At 40.1% G+C, this 19,358-nt stretch overlaps 1 protein-coding gene across 2 annotated transcripts in view; it reads left to right on the plus strand.

Moving 5' to 3' along the window:
• The window catches only part of RIMS1 (regulating synaptic membrane exocytosis 1), a 348,914-nt gene that overhangs the window by 18,941 nt on the left and 310,615 nt on the right, over positions 1-19,358 (plus strand). The gene's annotated exons all lie outside the window — the stretch shown is intronic.

Here is a 19,358-nt window from a genome sequence, read left to right on the forward strand (position 1 = left end):
AGAAATGCTCAGCGTGTGAGCCAGCCTCATGACTGTGAAGAGAGGGGTCTGAGTCATTAGTTCAGATGCTTGGGGCTTGGCAGAGCTGCTTGCCCGGATCCCAGCAATGGTTGTGGCTCGGATGGTGCAGCGAGAGCATCCGGAAACACAGGGTAGCTTGACTGAAGAAGGAACTGGACACCTTGGTGCATTTGAAATCAACGTTCCCAGAAAATCAGCATTTTATAGTATTACCTGACTACTCTTTGGCTGCCCCTAACGTTCTTATTGAAACATAGATCCATGTAAGAGGTCTGGTCTGGTTTAACAAGAGGGTGGTTAGGTCTCCTCCTTGTTTGTAGCAGAGGACTTGAAAACCCAGCCCAGCCGCATCTTAGAGTACCTAAACCTGATAGTAGTAATCCACATTATTATTTTTCAAAACAATTTGCCGTGTTAACTCAGTCTCAGAATTTTGGGGCCTTTGTAGTTTTGAATATTTGGAATTTGCTTTAATCTTATTACTCATAAGAAGAGTGCTTCGTCTGGTTAGGAAGCTGTCACAGGAGCTGTATGATAGAGGGTTGTGGAAAGGCCCCGCACCAGGAGTTTACCTTCTTAACAGCGTAAGCAGGCAAAAGAGGTGTAAAGAGCACAAGTAGATCAGCTGTAAGGCAGCACTAAATGTTGTGTTAGTCTCAAGGTTTATAGGCAGGGTGCCACGTCCCCTGCGTCTGTCCAGCCTTGTCATCTCCAGCCTGACATATTGGAAGTTCTGTGCATGTACATATTAATCTGTGCAGGCTCGGTGCCTGAGGGAATGGTGTGTGTTTGTGTGTTTTTGTTTTTAATTAAAGGTGGCATCTCTGCTTTTTGGGTGGGTGAAGAATGGCGCTAAAAGGAATCAGCTGAATGGAAAGAAAAAGGAGCAAAGGATGTTGAAGACTGAGGCAAGGGTGCAAGTACAGCTAAAAGACTGAGCAGGCGAGAAGAAAGGAGAACAACTGGGGCAAAGAGATGGCTGTACAGCAGAGACCTTAATGAAAACTGTAGAAAGTGCGCTGAATGGGTAAAGGTCCCTGCTTTGCTGAATCAGCAGCTGCTCTTGGCTGGGAAATTTTCCTGGTACTTTTCTGTAGTTTTTCCCCAGTACCACACTCTGGTGGGTAGGGATAACTTTTCAGTCCCCAGGCAGAGTGTGGAGATCTCCCTGGTAGGGGTGTGTGTGTGGCTGTGCATATGCATATTATATATAGTAGTAGGGGAGACAGCATTAGAAACGTTTGCTCCAGTACTTCAGATAAGCCACAGAGGTGCATAATCTCATAGGCTGCATAGTGTCATTTGCGATGAGCAAACATGGTGGTAGGAAGTCTTATTTTACTCCCTGTGCTCTTTGGTACCAAGGGCCTGCTTGGCCGCTTCTAGCGCTGATCCCACCACCTGGAACATTTGGCTGTTCCTCTGCATTTTCCTCAGAGCCACAATGGAAAAGGAGGGGAGAGAGGAAACATCATCTAAATCCTACAGAGGTGACATAGAAGTCTCTGCCTTGATCCTGCACCATCTGATTCTACGTCCTCTGAAACAGCTAGAAAGGGAAGGAGGAACATTTCCTTTCTTGCCCTTTTTTCTCAATGTAGAAGACTCCATTTGGCTACAGTATGAACCTTATTTTCACAATTAGAGATTGTCACACAATATAATACTGTGGTTAACACAGAACTAAACCTTGACTCTCCTGGGCTGGTCGAGCTCTTTCTTTTCTAGATGTTGGAGAAAGTAAATGAGTTTTCCAAACTGTGATGAGAAACAGATAAGCAGTAGTGTCATCCTGTATCCTGGCAGCCAGGAGATGGATATAAAAGAGGCAAAGGAGTGTACCAGTGCTACATTTGGGAGGGGTGACTGCAGCAGACAATCTTGCACTAAACCTAAGTTTTTGGCTGTTTTGGATGGCCTTAAGGATAGAAGGATGTGGGCTTTAATATGGAACTTGTGTCTGCCCCAGTGTGCTTGATCAGGAATGCACAATGAAATCTGAAACTGCAATACATGTATTCATGCCTTAATAGCTACACAAGCAAATGTTATTGTTCACAGACTGATGCTGGCTACAAGTGTGCATACGAAGAGGCAGCAGCCTGCCCCTCCCTCCCCAAAAAAAAATCCCGCCTCTTGAATGTGTGATATTCATTAGCCAAAAAAAAAAAAAAAAAGAGAAGGTGTGGGGGAGAAAGAGACACGAGTAAGTAGATCTGCTGGGGAAGAAGTTTGAGGGAGCTAGGATATCCTGGGGGTTGTACTAAGGATAGAGATGGGTATTTCATATCTGAGATATGTTGTAGCTTGGGACTGACAGTTTTGTATTTCTTCCCCAAAATTACAGAATAAGCACTCTGGTAGAAGCAAAATTTTGACATCAGCTACTTGGTTTATCAGTGATATCTTGCTTCTGTACCAACGTGTGTCTGCTAATTTTGAAATTCGGAGTTTCAAGAAGTCAGGGTATGAGAGTGATGCTGTGATACACACCCACATATCTTAGTGGTCATCCATCGCAAAAGCAGGGTGATTAATGATACTGTTCTTCCAAAACATAATTTTTTTCCCCTTCTTTTAAATTAATGTGAAATACCTGGAAGGTACCAGCCCTTGATATTGAGTTGTCTAACCACAACTGATAAGCAATACCCAGAGCGTGTGCTGGGATCTAGAAGTTCTGGAGGGGTCACTTTAAGACGATTTAATGATTCATTTCCCAAGTCTTTGGTGCTTTTGGTTGAACTTTGAAGGTAGGGATTTGCCAGAAGTGCTAACTGTGATGGAAATTTGCTAATTCAGCTGCTTGTTTGCCAGAAAGCACAATCAGAGTATCTGATTTTTTTCAAAGGTGCACTGCGCTGCCGCGATGCTGAGTATAACTGTAGCTTCTGGTAGCCTGTAACAAGTGTCAGGAGCAATTATCAGTCATTGTCATCCAGAAAATTTGTCATTGTTCTGCTAGTGCTACTCTGAGATTCGTACTTCTTGATTTCACTTTAAGAAAGAATCAGTCTGGATGTTAAGTTATTGGACAGAGGCTTGAGATACAATTAACCTTTGTGAGCTGCCACTCTGGAGGAGTTGGAGTCTGCCTCAAGGTCTGCATTTGTTAAATTGAGATAATGCTTTTCTCTTCCCTTCAGTTGTCCATCTTCTTTCTTCAGATAGTTTCTCATCTTGGTGACACTCCTTTCCTGTGTGTTCGGATAGTCTCCAGGCATTGCCCCCGAGAATCCGTGGTCTCAGTGGATGTCTCAGGGCGCAGTGCCGCAAGGCAAAGCAATAATTATAGATCCAAATAAGCAACGTTATGCTGCCTGTTTGGGACAGGATTTGGCTTTGTTGATGTCTGCAGTTGGGTCTGACTTCACTCTCTGTACCAAAATTGGAACTATGTTTGGAGTTCTTTTATAAGGACTGCTGCCTCCTGGGTAACGAAGCCTCATCCTTTGTTCCAGGTGATAATTTCCCAAGAATCAGATATGAATACAAATAATTTTGGCAAAGGAAGGTATAAATTTATTATATAGGGTACACAGTACAAGGAATTACTCTTCTACAACGGTAGTTTGACAGCAAGTTCAACCCTGTGCTCATGAGAAAGGTTCGTGTTTGCTGCTTTTAAACTTGGACATTTCATGCCGTTAACTCAGTTAGGTAATGCATCTTCTACATAGGCACAACTTTGTCATTTACCAAAACGTATTGCTGAGAACACCCTTGAATCGCTCCCCTTGCTTTGTCTGTCCAAAGCTGGCCATGCAGCTCGGTGGCGTATCCAAATGCTGTTTTGATAAAGAGGCACAGATCCAGTTGTGTGGATTTGATGTGTGTGCTCCCTGCACGTTGTGAAGTTATTCGTGACTGCGTACGGATTTGAAACACTTAATGACCAGCATTTCTTCGTGTGTTGAAATTTCATGCTTTGGTGTTTGATGACAGGGAACATTGTTCACTGCATGAGCAGGGAGCATGTTTTACAAAACTCTATTTGCATAAAAATGCACTCCATGAGAAAATGGGAGTGAATAGGATGTTCAAACATCATTGGTCTTATTTTATTACAAAAGATGGAGGCAAACAATGACCTAATATCAGAACTGTTAACCCATGTATTACTCTTTGGCCATCTTTGCATTGTTTAAACAAGGCAGGCTCAGACTATGTATTGCTCTAAAGGTAAGTTTTTGTTTCTTAAATAATTATGCAAGCTTAGTACTGTATGCCACAATGTTTTATTTTCCACTAAGTCATATTTATAATGTCACTCAAGTCCCAATTGTTAAGAAAAAGTGGAAATACCCGCTGATTTTTTGAATGGAAATCCCTCTTGTGCTGGTTGAATGATCATGAATTTGCCTTTGGGGGTTCTGCCTTCAGAAAAACCACGTCAGAAAAGCTGTTCTCCATGCTGGTCAAGGTGGCCGTTCTCTAATAAATGGCTGTACTGCTAACCTCAGTGAAAAAAAGATAAAAAAACCCTGCAGCTAGGAAAATGTATTGAGGACCTTAAAGCACATATGCAAATAACATTGAAATAGCGTTTGCTAACACATAGCAGCCCAGGCTAGCAATACATAGTATAGTTCTTCTGATACAGGAGTCCTTTATTCCAGTCTCCCTTCCAAAATTCTCTCTCTAAGCACGTGTTTTTATATTTTTTTGGATATCATTTAATTTTTAAAACATTGAAAAAATGTCGAAGGGAGTTATTACAAACCCTTTTCGTCAGACTTTTATATAAACAAATGTAATCAATATACAGAGATTTTAATCTCTTCTTTTTAGCCAGAATAGGATCTGCAGATAACACTAAGAATAAATGCAGCTCCAACTTTAACAAAAGAGATTTAAAAAATTCTATGTACATCTTCTGTTAATTTTCTCTATTGTTTTAGTTCATTAAAAGCTTGAAACCAAGGCCATACTTCTTCATGAGGCATTTAATATGAAAATCTTTCTTGTCTGCTTATAAAGGAAAACTAAAATAGTTCTTCAAAGGGTTCTTCTGATTTTTTTAACGTTCTTTTTCTGTGGGCCTTGCTACTTAATGTAAAGATGTATTTAAATTATATTCTTGCTAATGTAGAATTCAAATTATATTAGAATGAAAAGTTTCACTGCTTTCTAGACCTTATTTGGCCCTTAATTAGACACCATAAACCTTGGTTTAGTGTATAATAAAGTACAAACTCCAAAATAGAATTTTCTTTCCAAGTGCAGCAGTGCCACTCTTCTGTGCCCTGAAGTACAGGATGCTACTGGAAAATCAGTGGCTGTTTTAAGAGGCCACAGGCCCAAATGAGTAATATGCTTTCAGTAGTTTAACAAGTGGCTCCTGCAAAAATTCTTTCCTCTTAGCCAGTGATAATCTTAATATACCACGTGCATGGTCTGCACATACCAAGGGATTTTCTTCATTTATTTTCCTGTTTAACCTGAAGGGGGAAGGGCATGCTGCTGATTAACAAACTTAGATGAAGTTGCACTCTGCTGAGAATGTCTGTGTGTGTATATATATACTGATGTATATATTTATACTGATGGTGTTTTGACAATAACGGCAGCTTGTGACTGTCTCATTTCAAACGTTAAAAAACTTGAGCTCAGAGCTCCTGTAATGAGCCCCGGAACTGTGTCATCTTTTGGAAGGGGTTATTTGGCAATGCCCAGAGAAATTAATGCCCAGAAGAAGAGAAAAATGCATGAAAGAGTAAGAGAAGCGTTTCTTAGGCGAAATATTTCAGCTGTGAGAAAGATACCAGTTTGCGACTCTGGCAATGGACTTTCACAGGACCCAGTGAGTTCTCATTGCCTTTAGTCCTTCATTATTGCCTCCAGTGTCGATTTATGCCACGCACACTTTCCTTTTCCCTCGTTTTATTCTGCAGTGAAAATGAAGCATTGGGTATACGTTGATGTGTTGATGGCTTAGTAAGTGCAGAGATTTCAGTAGAAATATAATATCCGAAATATTAGATAATACTAGAAATTTATTTCACTTTATTTATTTCTTTTAAATCACAGTGTGGTGATAGAGCAGAACCGTCTGATTGTAATTATTGATATCTTAGTCTTGAAATGGTATATGGTGGTGTATGTTTGTCTAAGTGTGTTTGGAGGTGCAAGTTTGTAATTTTAAATATGTTTTGTAGCAGCTAACGTGGGGTTTCCTGCAGTAAGTAAGCTAGCATAGGTGGGTGTTTTGGCGAATTGGAAATTTGTACTAGGAGCAGGAAAATTGGATTTTGTAATCTCCTAGTCACTTGTTCCATTACTGTTTGCATACATTTTTACAAGCGTAAGAAGCAGAGATAAGACTGGTTGATATGGTAATGAGGGGATGAGGAATGGGAATGGGAACAGTTTAGGCCTTTTAATAGCTCCTGTCCAGATTTTTTTTTTTTCCTTACATTGGGCTATTTTAAGTTGAAGATTTATATAAAAATATAGCATTTGAAGAAGTGCTAGATGGAGTCTTCTGAAAGTCCTTCACAATTTGCTCTATATTTTAGTGTGCTGCTTTTTCAGAAATTCCCCCTGCTTTCTAATTCAGCACCAAATTTTCCTATAGGCTGGCATACCAAATATGCATAGGAGTGTCTGGTTTCTTTAAGTCCCAAAGGCACAGCAAGGAGGGCACTTGCTGCCGCTGGTTTCAGGTGAACATGTTTGAGGTGGAAGTTGGCTTCAGTAATATATCTTGGTAACACACGGCTGAGGGAACAGAGAGATGGGGAAAACTTTATCTATGAATTGTTTAACTGTCTTATAAAGCTTTTTTCTGAGTGTATGTGTGTGTATATATAATGTATCATATATAAAATATACATATGTATGATTTTATAGCTAGCAGCATCGTATTGTTAGTGGTTTCTGGCACAGATATAAGCCATGCCACATTCCTGCTTCCCGTCTGTCCTCTAACCTCATCTTCTGTTCCACGTCGGCTCTGTGCTCTCGTTCCTCCCCATTCACTTCTCTTCACTTCCAACTTCATGTCCTCTCTTCTCCAAGACCTCAGCACACCTCAGGTCCTGACAATTTCTGCTTTTGTTCATGTAGTCCCAGGTCCTCTGAGGAACAGTCCGTTAGAGACCGAGAAAACTGTTGTTCGTGAGACTCCCATCCTTACTCCATTCACACCCCACCTTTGGCCAAGGCAAGTAGCTGCTCATGTAACACCGTACCCATTTTAATAGCATGCATCCTTCTGTTTAACTGCGTGCAAATGAAACAGCTGTGTCTTTTATTCCCCAAAATAGACCCTTTCTAGTGAAACAAACGTGGAATTTGTAGGCCAATCTTTAATGAAGATAAGAACCAAAAAACTTAGAAATAGTTTTGAAAAGTCATGCCAGGGTAACATGTCAGATTTGTTTAGATCAAGCTGTGCTCAGAACAGGACCCAAAATGCCTTTTTTTCTTTGGGAACGTATCTTAGAGTAACCTATGGCTGGTAACAGACTCATGAACTTTTTCACTGCTGGGGAATTGACAGTTAAGGCTCAACGGCTGCAGTTTCTCTCAATCACTTTATATTCCTTGCCATAAAGGAGAGGTTGGATATAGCTGAATATTCCCATTCTCTAGGGTGGTCTGAGCTTTTTAAAATCTGCTCTTATAACTTTGAAGTTGGACTGTGTTTTTCAATCCTGAATTTTACACAAAATGAACACAGTATGCCTGTAAATAATGTGTTTTTTAATAGTTTAGTGGAATTAGTCCCAACAATGTCTGTTGACATTGACTGAGGGGGGAAGTAGATGAAGAGTGCCCCAATACACAGTTCTAGAAATAATGTTGTGTATTTATGTAGACCTTACATACAATGATCGATTAGGCATGACCTGGGAAGGAAAGATCCTTGAAGTCTCTAAGGTAGACGGTCCCAGACTGGGTGATCGGAAGTGACTGCATTCAGTTCCCAGACCTACCTCCCAAGGAATATAGTTAGGATACGGAGAGTTGTGTCTTTCAAAATGCCGATTGCGCTGAAGACACTTAATGACATGTTGCTGTGAACTCCTGTGCTATTGCTTTAGCAGCCAGGATACATGTTGGAGTTCTAAGGAGGGCTAAACACCTAGGCAAACACCTGCATAGTTATATTCAAGTTAGTTAGAAGTTACAGAGAAAACAAAAACTGTTGTGAATTGTGTAGTTTTTGATCTTCTCAACTAAATCCTTGCTTTTTTACTTTTTACTTTTTGTTATTTAAACTGAAGACTGTGTCTTATGTTAAGGCGAAGGGGGAACCTAAGGTGAAACTTGTCAGCATAGGGTGTACTGCTTCTCCATAGCTAGTAAGTCAATATAACAGTAGGGAATGCAATCTTATTTATAGTAAGCTGCAAGAATTAGGGAGTAACCACTGCAAAGGTATTGCATGAGGAAGGAATTTGAGGCAGCAAATTTTGAGGAGGGCACTGTCTCTGGTGGTGTTGTTGATGAGTGTCTTGCTTACAAGATGGAAGCAGTGATGTCCCCACGTTCCCTGCGTACAAGTGAGTCATTGGAATCATTTAGGCAAGTAAGTTTTCTGTAGGATCATTTATTTACGATTTGGTTCATCAGAACCTAGCTCTCTTTCCTTAGGAAGGAAGTGTTCTCTTCACAAGTGAAGATGATGTAAATAGTAATGATTTAAGCCATCTCCGCAATACCTGTATGCTCTGGTGTACATATAACGACATATCGCCCCCGTCAGTAGCTGCTAAGAAGTGGTCAGTTCTTATGCACTATGTATTCAACCAAGCAAGAGAAGAGTTTTCACTAAAACTTTCCAAAGGAATCCACTCAAACATTGTGAGTGGTCAACTGTATTAGTGTAACTTTGGGAATTCACAAATGACTAAAAATACCTACAATTAAATGTCAGTTATTTTCAAATCAAGATGTTTCATAGAGTTTTATCTTAAGTTAAAATATCACCGTACTGCAGCTAAGTTTGCAGTGATGTAGGAATGGACTGCAGACAGAGCTGAAAGGTTAAGCTTATCCTTCTGATGTGCTTAGCAAGCTATATGGAGATCCTTGAGTCTTCCACTTCAATGAAAATTGGTGGAGACTAAAATTACTCAAGAGCTCATGGAACATGGTGTTGTGGAAGGAAAGAAACACAGCACATTAATAAGAGGTGATATTTGTTTAGGCTTGCTTTAAAGGACGTTCGGTTGGATTTCATTTATTAACTGTATTTCCTTTCTCTGAAAAATCTAATCTTGAATAAATGGTGGAAGTTTACCTTGTAATATATCACGACAAATATGAAGAGTGTGGTGTGTTTAGTGTGATACTCTCTGTGGAGACTCATGGTGAAATCCTTGCCCCACTGAAATCAATAGGCACTATTCCCTTTGACTTCTGTGCATATGCAATGTTTCTGTAAGATTTGGAATGTTGAATGTATTGAATGCCTCTGCTGCTACTGGTATGGTATTCTGGTATCTAACCATTTGCTTTAGCTTTGATGCAGCTATCATTGTGCTAAATTGCAGGTGAGAGCTAAAAAGCATAAAGACTGCGGTGCTTTGCAAACACATAGGTATGGCTATCCTTTTCTTGACTTCATTTTTTCAAGAACTTAGTGCCATCCAGTAGTGGTCATCCAGCAGGCCAGATCCTTGTGAAATCAGGAAATTTGTGTTGGTGCCTGAAAGAAAGCTGAACGCTTCTGAACGTTTGCCCTACTGTGTTATGTAGTCCATGTAGACTAAAAGGAGTAAGACACACTCTCTGGTCAGTACTGCTGTGAGTGTGCTGATTACTATTTTTGAGATGTAGCCCCAAAGTAAAAAACAAATATTGGGTTGTACAGTGACCAAAAATGGTATCTTTTAAAATTGTGCTTAATCAGAAAATTCTCCCTCATTTTCCCCTCTGGAAAAAAACCCAAAACAAACCCACAACAAAAGCCAAAGAACAAAACCTCAAAATAATTCTGCGTTTTCAAAAATATTCATTGGATTAGGAAGTGGCTCCTATCCAGTGAGATTCCTAAGCATTATGTCTTAACTAGTGAGCTGTGAAGACAATTTGGTAATTTCAAATACACTGAGTTAGTAAGTAGTTCAGTATTTTTATATCAGCTGTATCAGCTGTGGGAGAGATATATCCAAATACTCTGGATCCTGACGGCTAAGACTCTTTCATGAAGAATGCAAATTTGAATCCAAAAAAAGGTTTTTGAGGCAAGATATATCACATCACAGGCGAGGGACTTGACCACTCCTTACTGGCAATTTATGTTTAAATGTGTTTTATATAATGTGTATATGTACGTGTATTTGCATGTGTATACACCAGTGTATGTGTTATAAACCTGTTCAGAAATGTGTGTGAAATTAGGGCATTGGATGAGATTCCGTGATGCACAGAAGAGAGTTTGCATATACAAGAGAAGAGAATTAATAAAACTACATCAACATTGTACCTGTGCAGTTCTGGGCAGCTTCAGACATTGCAATCAACCCTACAGATATGGTGTGGACAGGCAGACCTACAGAGATTTGTCCTCAGCCACCACCCTGAGTCTTCTGCAGTGCCATGCCCTGAGGATTTCACCTCTTAGCAAGGGAGCTGTGTGTTGGAAATGAAACATCAGTAGGTAAATGTGTGCAAAATTAAATCCTCTGCCCGCAGTTCCCTGCCTTCACTCCTTGGAGGAATGCTTCTCTTCATGGGACCATGGCTTTTACAATCCCTTTACATTTCTGCAGCCCCATAATGTGTCACGTAGTGGTGGAGACTGCTGTTTTGATTCTCTAGTGGGCATACCATCCTAGCAAATGTGCTTTGTCTTTCTTATTTATTTATTTTCTTAATTTTAAACTGGATCTTCTTACAGTATTCTGTGAAAGGGAAAGGACAAACTTCTTTGCAGGAAATGAGAAGCGATAGAATAATCCAAAGGTGTGTGTTTGTGGATGAAAGAAGCATAATGGGTGGGTGTATCTGCCCTTTCCAAAAGAGTGGTCTCAAACGCAGCCATCTGCAGAGAATGTGCTCTCAAGTGCTTTTCCTGTCCAGTGCCATAAGACCTATGCAAGTGTACCAGGAGATGTGGTGACCTGAATGACCTGCTTGTACATTTTGGGTCCAGTGTGCCTCCAAGTGTGCCTTCCAGCTGTGCATGAACCTGTGCCTGCAGGTCTGCTCTTTTCAGACTTCAGATGTTTGTCGTGAATGCAGCCTTGGACTGGACCTCAAAAAGCATCGCAGATACCTTCAGTGTGAGGTAGACACAAATCTGTGCAAGTGGTAACCTCTGAGCAGGCAAAGTTGGGACTCATCTTTAGAAGATTTTGGCCCCCGAATGCTTTGAGATCTTTGCATGAAAGGTGCTAAGGAAGTGTGAAGTATTGAAACTAGGGATCAGGTAATGGTTTCTTCACGTGCAATTTTGTTAATTCCTTTATTTTGTGCAAGGTAAATTGCTCCATGTGCCTTCAGGCAATCTTAATTTAATGCAGTAATGACTTTGAATGATTGAAGAACTAATCAACTCCAGCCGCCACTTCTCATCCTCTAGCTTAAGAATGATGAGCCTGTAGGTACCTTTCCCCCCGTCCCTCCTCGCACCACAGCTCCGCAGGAATACGGACTCTGGAAGTGTAATCACAATGCTTATGTTCACACATCCAAAGGCCACAAGTCAGGTAGAGATAGGAAGTGGTGTAGTGTTTTTTTTTTTAATTCATGCAGGAAGGAATGAATCAGAGCAGATTTTTAATCATTTAATAAGAAATACAACAAGCACCAGATGTTTTTGTTTGGATGAGGGCTTGAGTGGCATTAATCCATAATAGCAAAACTTGGAAAGGAACTCAAAGAGTTGAATGATCTGACCTTTCCAAGAAGAGATCTCAAGAACTTAGAAATTGCATCTGTGTAGGTTACTCTGTTTCCAAACATAAGCTTGTTTCATGCAGTAGCCTACATATGTACATAAGTACACAATTTCCCACTGTGCCACGTGCATGCATTCACACACACAATCATGTCTTTCATACTTACCTCTGTTTAAACTTTTTATGTAGTCATTTGAGTATGTTAGAGTTTCTTTTAAAAAACTCATCTCAGTCATTCAGAGCAACAGTTTTATTTCAAACCATCCTGCGTTTTTTTTTAAATCTGAGAATCTTCTTTTCATGTCTTCTTGGCATTGAAGAAAACAAAATGCATCCTAGCAAATTCCATCACTGCTTACTGAAAGTTTAGGAGCTACATTTCTGTAATGTAACCCCTGGTATAGTTAATGACAAAAGAATAAAGATACTTGAAATACAAGCATGGAAGGGCAAAATAGCTTTTTCTGAACAAAAGGAAGTCAAACTGTGGCAAAACATGCATAAAATTGGCTCTGTGCATCCAAGTCAAAATTTTAAATCTATCTATATTTTATATTTCGTCAAGGATGTATGCGACAATTTTTAAAAAGAAAAAAAAGGGGGGAGCATTTTTTTCTTTAACCAAATTCATTGATTAAATAAGATTTTAGGAATACTATCCAAAAAGTTTCAATTCTGGTCTCAAATTTTGAATCTGCCCTAGCTGAGATGAAGTATATATATATAAAAATATAAAACTCCCATATGTTTATTGTAGATGTGACGTATCCTGCATCTACATTAGACCTGTCCTGTACAGTGATTACTACACATAAGCCAGTGTAAATTTAAATTTTTTTACTTGTTTTACACTTTTTTTACTTGTTTTACACTTGGTTATCTTCATTTGTTGAAGAGAGACAGGAACATGAGATGAACATAGGCTTTAACGAGAGACAGCAGTGTTAGCCCTTAATAAAGATCTGCTGGTAAGTATATGGTTGGCAGCAGGCGAGACGTTTTACACCACAGAATTTGGAGGCTTTCACAACAACTGAGTTGGATATTTTCATTTGCCAGCATATTCTCTCCTTGCCCCCCCAAGCTCTCTCGGTGGCTCAGGTCACTGCGAACAGTGGAAATACCAAAGCTCATGTGCTGAGTTCTGATGTGCCCTCACCAGTGCAGCCTACTGGAGGATGAGATGTTCTGATCATGTAAGAATCATGGTGGCAATTTGACAATCTCTGAACACTATTTTTTGACAAATATTATAAGTGTTATAGAAATATTTTCATGCAATATTAACATTATTGTAACACCAGTATAGAAGCATAAATTACCAGATGAGTCAGAATTATGGCCCTTTTCCTGCTGTGTGTGGGCAGACCCCTGCATCTGTGCTCATTACAGGTTTGGGACCTAAATGCATTAGATGCGTACTGGAAGAAAATGAGTCTGCAAAGTATTTTAATAGAAGGAATACGTTGCTCTTGGTTGTGAAGAAAGAAAATCCTCTAAAGATGGAAATTTCCTCGTGCTTCACTTTTAAAAGACAAGTATGTTAACAAGTATGGAAATGTCTCTGGAAATTCTTGTAAGATTAATGACAAAACTTAAAAAAAAATCTATAGCAGCTCAAATCAATGTCTTGAAAGAAAAGCGGAGGTGTATTATCTTCTGGAGATTCCAGGCAGGATTTGTGTAAGTGGACTGTAGTGGTGGTCCAGTACTTCTGTAAAGTGTATTTGTAGGTAATGTACTAATATCTAATACAGTGTGGTAATATCATTAACTCTTTGTGACAGCAGTTTTCGCAAAGTCATAAACTGTAATTTCATTGTCTGCCTCTTCTCAGGAGAACACTGAAAATACTCATTAACAGGCATCTCTCCTTTCATCTGACACCTTTCCTCAAATAGAAGCTTGCAGGTTATTGAGGAAGACATCCCATTGCTTGGGATCCTGAGATTTGTCTTTGCTTTTAAGTACTTCAAAGATTTCTGTGCGCAGCACTGCTTTATTTGGATTTTCTCCCTCTGTGAAAGTAGTATGTTCAGTGTCCGTCAGCTGGGTTGACTTTGTACACTAGACTGAGCAACAACAGTACATATTTCAGAAAAGCAAGTAGTTGTGCTTATGCTCAGAAAAGTGGAAGTTACAAGAGAAAAGCATCAAAGTCGGAAGAGGCAAATGAGGAGGAGTGAAATTTAATTTCTCGTAGCTGAAGCTGTTTGAGTGGCCCCTGCCTCTACTTCCAGAGTGACCACGTTCTGGGTAGCAGGATTAGAAATTTCTTTTCCCCACTGTAAATAAAAAATCTGCTGATTCCCAACTTCCACTGGACTGCTTCATGCTCCTTCTTTTCCTCACACATCACCTCGTGCTATTTCTTCCTCCCATCTCTGGGTCTCTCTCGGTGAAGGAAAGAGTCGTTCTGCTTTTTCTTTCCCCTTTGCTGCCGCCTCCAGGGAAGATTAAAAATCCCACCCAATGCTTTCCAGAACTACTGAAAATTCAGCCTTACCAATCCTGAGGGTCATCTGGACACTACAGTTTTCAAATTAATATTCAGAGCAGTTACAGGGACCCCTGCTTCTTCGTTTGTTTTTATTAATCAATTTAGGAAAATTTGATCAGCTCTGGTTGTTTGTGAGAATACAAATCAACCCCCTTTTTCTTTTCAGGTTGCCTGAATCTAGCTTGTCCTCTGAGATGCCCAGGCCTTGTGACATGCTGATTTCTTCCCCTTGAACCAATTTTCATCTAGTCAATTGAATTATCGTTTCATCTAACTCCTTCCTTCTCTGAAAGTGTGATATTCATTGTGAGCTTCTTCTTGGCTTTGTAATAACTTTCAACTTGAGTATCAGAAAAAAGTAGTACTTGGAAAATATTTTGATAGTCTTACAACTCAAGGTATGTTGTCAGATCTCTGTAGCGACCACATACAATATAAAAGCAACATATATAATTAACTTGGCACAGGTAGGGGGAGGATAGGGAAATTGTCTCCGTTACCTCCCTTCTTCAGTTTTGAAATCTCATGCTCTTGCATGATATGCTGGGGAAATTACAGACTGTGAGTGGGATTCATATGGCAAAATGTAGACGTCTACATCTGAGTTAGTCACCCAAGGCTCCCTGTGTGGGGAATGGAGAGAAACAGGACAGATGAATCACACCCTTGAAGAACCTTTTTTTTTTTACCTTTATGCTAAGATGAAATGACTCATAGCCTGAAGGTGCCCGTTTGGCTAGTAAAGGAGGCTGGGGTAACAACTGCGATGCGATGGCAGCATTCTGCACCCTGAAAAATAGATGTGATGACTGCATAGTCTAGGGAGCTACGAGCTCTTCGTGCTACATCAGAGGTAGTCTTCTTCACTCTGTGTGTAAACCAAATAATATGTCTCCCTCAAATTCTCCGTGTCTCAAATCAGCCTGAGGAGTCTGCAGTAAGTGAATATATGAAGACCTTGCATCACTACTTGCAGAAAGGAAATCTGTCTTCCCGTGTTTGCTTCTTCAGTACGTTATGTTCGCAGTGGTGCTGGTGCTACTAAACATCTGTGCGGGGTCCCCTCAGCTGAAAATGCCAGTGAGATATATACCATCTTCCCACGAAGAGGTGAACAATATTAAAACGAAGTGGCCAATGAATCAAGACAAATAACATAGCATTTACAGTTTCTTTTCGTCTTCTGTTTTGTATGTGCACAGATATGCATGGTTCATTGAAACAAATGAAACTGGGGAATTTCTGTCTGAGCTTAAAAAGGAGGAATAAACTTGTTTGGCTTAGATTTGTAGCTGGAGTATGTCCAGAAAGATGGCTTTTGGTAGAAATGGAGCTTTTGCAGCCCCTAACTCTAGTCACCTGGCCTGAGGAGCATGATCCAGCAAGTAAATTCCAGCACACCAGTTTCTTACGGAATCAGTGTACGTAGACACCCTGAAATGGGGTAACATGACATGAGGGTCACAGCTCCTTCTGCTCAGAGCTAGAACCTACTCAAGATCCAGACCCTGGAGATGTATTCTGGGTAGCTGTGTGAATCATTTTTATGCACAAATGAAACCGTGGTGTATCAGAAGCAATGCATCTAGATTCTTCTCTCTCAAATTCACAGATCACAGACCCTAATTCCCAGAAGGTCTTTTCCTGCCCGGTCACACTAGATGTAGGAGGCACATGGCTCTGTTGGTCCTTTTGAAACTGGGCAGTTCTGAAGCCAGATGTGGAAGGTTCAAGTCAATGGAAAATAAGATGTGGCCTGACTGTAGCCTGACAGCGACACAGAATGTTGGACAACCACTGGATTCAACAGCCTCCTACTTCCAGACAAAACCAACATTGCCATCTTCTCCCTGGCAAAAAAGAAGAAGAAGAAAAAAGCCCTCAGAAAAAAGCAGTGGCTGTGTCATGAAACCATTATGAAATGTAAGTTTGAGGTACCTAACATACCTTTCTGAGTGAAGCGGTGGAGTTCAGTTAAAGTGGTGCCTCCACTGGCTTTTGATCTGGCGAGATCAGTTCGACACCATGCTCTAGGTTACATTAGTGAAACAGTGGAGGTAGCTGAGAACCGGCTACAGCGCTGAATTTCTCCCAGCTGGTAGTGTTTTCTCAGCACTGGTCAGTGCTTTGTGCGCAAGTGATTTCGGCAGAATCATCACCAGTGAGCAGCAGGCTCTTTTTGGCTTTCTACCTTACCTTTCAGACAACGGCAGGCAGATCTAGAGCAGCTGCCTTGGGAAGCCGTGTGCTAGCTTGCAGAGTCAAGTGGCTCAAACCGATGTGCCAACAACTGCCTACAAAAGCAGGGCTGGAGTTCCTCCGGTGCCTGGAAAGCTGGTGTGGCTCTTCCAGGTGAGAACCGGTGTGCTAAACATCAGGTGGTTAATGTGGATGCTGCCTGCTTCTGTCTGTGCTACTTTGAGGAAAGACTTTTTTATGTGGCAATATCTTCCTAGATTAGCTCCCCCTGTATAGCAGTTGGATTACTTGCTGGTCTTTCAAATCTTTATTTGAAGGAAAACCATATACGCGTGTATACACGCACACATACACAAATAAATTTCATTTTTGTGTTTAAAGATACTTGTCAAATAATGATTCCTGGGTAGAATTCCTACTTTTATATATTGATGGGTCATAATTTGGATTATAGCTACTTCAGAATACTGCTTTTATGTGATAAAATGGCTCTTGGTAGCAGCTTCCCTTATAATTCAGGTATCATGATGGTACCAAATAATTCAGATAACTGATAAAAATATCTCCTCATGATTTTATGTGTGTTTGCACTTCAGAGGACCAGCAATGAAAAGATGATCACACATCTGAATCAGAAGGATAATATTTATATCTATATTGAGTAACCATGTAATTCTCTGGGTGTTTCCCATGCTCTGTCTGTCCTCCTCCTCTTGCATGCAATGGCCTGATTCAGATCTTCTGTGCAGTGTTTATTACCTGACTTGAAAAGCTCAATCTAAATATTTGGTGAGTTCAGTGATGTTCCCAGTGTACTTATGGCTGCTTATGTACTTACGGAAGAGTCAAATGTAAAAGGCTGCCCATTCTGTAGCTCCGTAACTTTTATTTTCGATATTCACAGGATGCTTTTAGAAACTGGTTAAAAATTACATTTTCCAGTATTCAGCTGCAGAGGAGGACTTGGTATTTTCAGATGTGTTAGGAGGAGTGATGCTTTTTGTACGCATACATGTATCTATTCAAATCTCTGCAGAAGGATTCCTCTGTCACAAGGCCTCCAGATGCCAGCTAGAAAAGATCAATCCTCAGATCTAGCCTGATAATTAGATATTATAAATTCCAGGCTGAATTTATTTTCTAGCTAGTGTATATGCATTGCTTATTGTTCAGCTCTTTTCCTCTGTGCATTTGTTGTTAAAGAAGACAGTGTTACATTCTTCCAAGATTTGTTTGGATGACTGAATGAGCCCTTTGGGTCTCCTTTGCTCAGGTGGGCTCCATTCCCAGCTCATCCTGGTGGCCTTTTTCTCCAGCAGAATGTTCCAGGAGATTTTTCTCTCTCCCTTCTTCCTACAAATAGAGGGAGAAGGAGGTTGGCCAGAGCCATAATTTATTCTTAAAATTCAAGAATTGTCAGTGGGTGGCTACCAAGATACGCAACTTACAGACAGATTCATCATCTGAGCTAGACTGAAATAGTCGCTGCAGTTGAGGAGGCTCTCTGGGAGGTGGGGAAGTTCACTCCTCTTTTCTTCTGGTCATTCCAGTGGTGCCTTTCATTTCTCTTCATTCCAGTTTTATATTCTGCCCTTACACATTTACCTGATATATTTTTTCATAACATTTTTAAAGTCCATAAATCCTTGAATTCTTAAGGACTGACCAAAAGTAATTGTTGCTAATTACTAATTGTTACTTGGTATTGGCATGTGGACCTAATAAAGTGAGGGGAACCTTCCTGTACCACTTATACAGTAAAACATCACAGGCCACTGTTACCTGCTCTCTCATTAATTAATTTCCTGTCTTTGTTTAGTACACCTTGCATTAATGAGGGTTTAGAAGGCCTTTAGGTGGAACTTTAATACGTATATAACATATGAATTATTTAATACGTATATAACATATGAATACAACATTGCCAAAATGCTTTAACAAGAGGTCCAGTATGGTTTTGTAGGCCATCCTTGGCTGCCTGTTTCTGTAACAGTATTACAAAAAATGAACATCATGAGACTTTCACTGGGTTATCCACAGCTTTTCTCAGTACAGGTGAGGTTTTGGGAGAAGTTTGTACAATGGTAGAGTTCTCCCATCTCTATCAGAAATGCACTATATTTACCATATTTTGGAATTGCATTCGTTGCTCACAGCCATGCTGTGATGAACGAGCAGACTTGGGCTGGTTGGTCTCTCTCTCTTTCCTCACTCATTTCCAGGTAATGAACTCTTAGCTTGTAATAGATGTTATTGATCTGTAGCTGCCTGACATTACATTTTGTACTACTGAATGTAATCTTACTGCGTTACTCCAGATCATTTGACTTTGTGTACAGTTCAATCTTTCTCTTAATTGACCTTGCCTCCCGAATTTGTATCACAAGAAAACTTCATCACAATTACATTTCTTGTGCAAAGACTATTGAGATAAATGATAAATACAGGCAATCCTAATCCCAGTTCTGTGAAACTTGATTAGTCATCCTCCTTTCGGCTGGTAGTACCCCTCTCAGATATATGTTTTCCTGCCTTTTCTTCAGCGTGGTTGCTGAAGAAACTTTCTCCAGTTTTACCAATGATTTCCCATTTGACTCTGTATCAAATGCTTTATTGAAATTTAGATCAACTACGTTTCCCTTTGTTCAGAAAAATCAGTTAATTCATCAAAGGAGGCTTTTGCCACTGGTCTGATGTGACCTATATTTTCTTAAAGTCTTCTTTCTTCTCAATTTTCTTAAATTTACCTCCATCTTTGATAGTTGTTTCCTTCAAAAGCATAC

The sequence above is a fragment of the Calonectris borealis genome, chromosome 3, assembly GCF_964195595.1.
Source record: "Calonectris borealis chromosome 3, bCalBor7.hap1.2, whole genome shotgun sequence".
In the NCBI taxonomy this organism is placed as follows: Eukaryota; Metazoa; Chordata; class Aves; order Procellariiformes; family Procellariidae; genus Calonectris; species Calonectris borealis.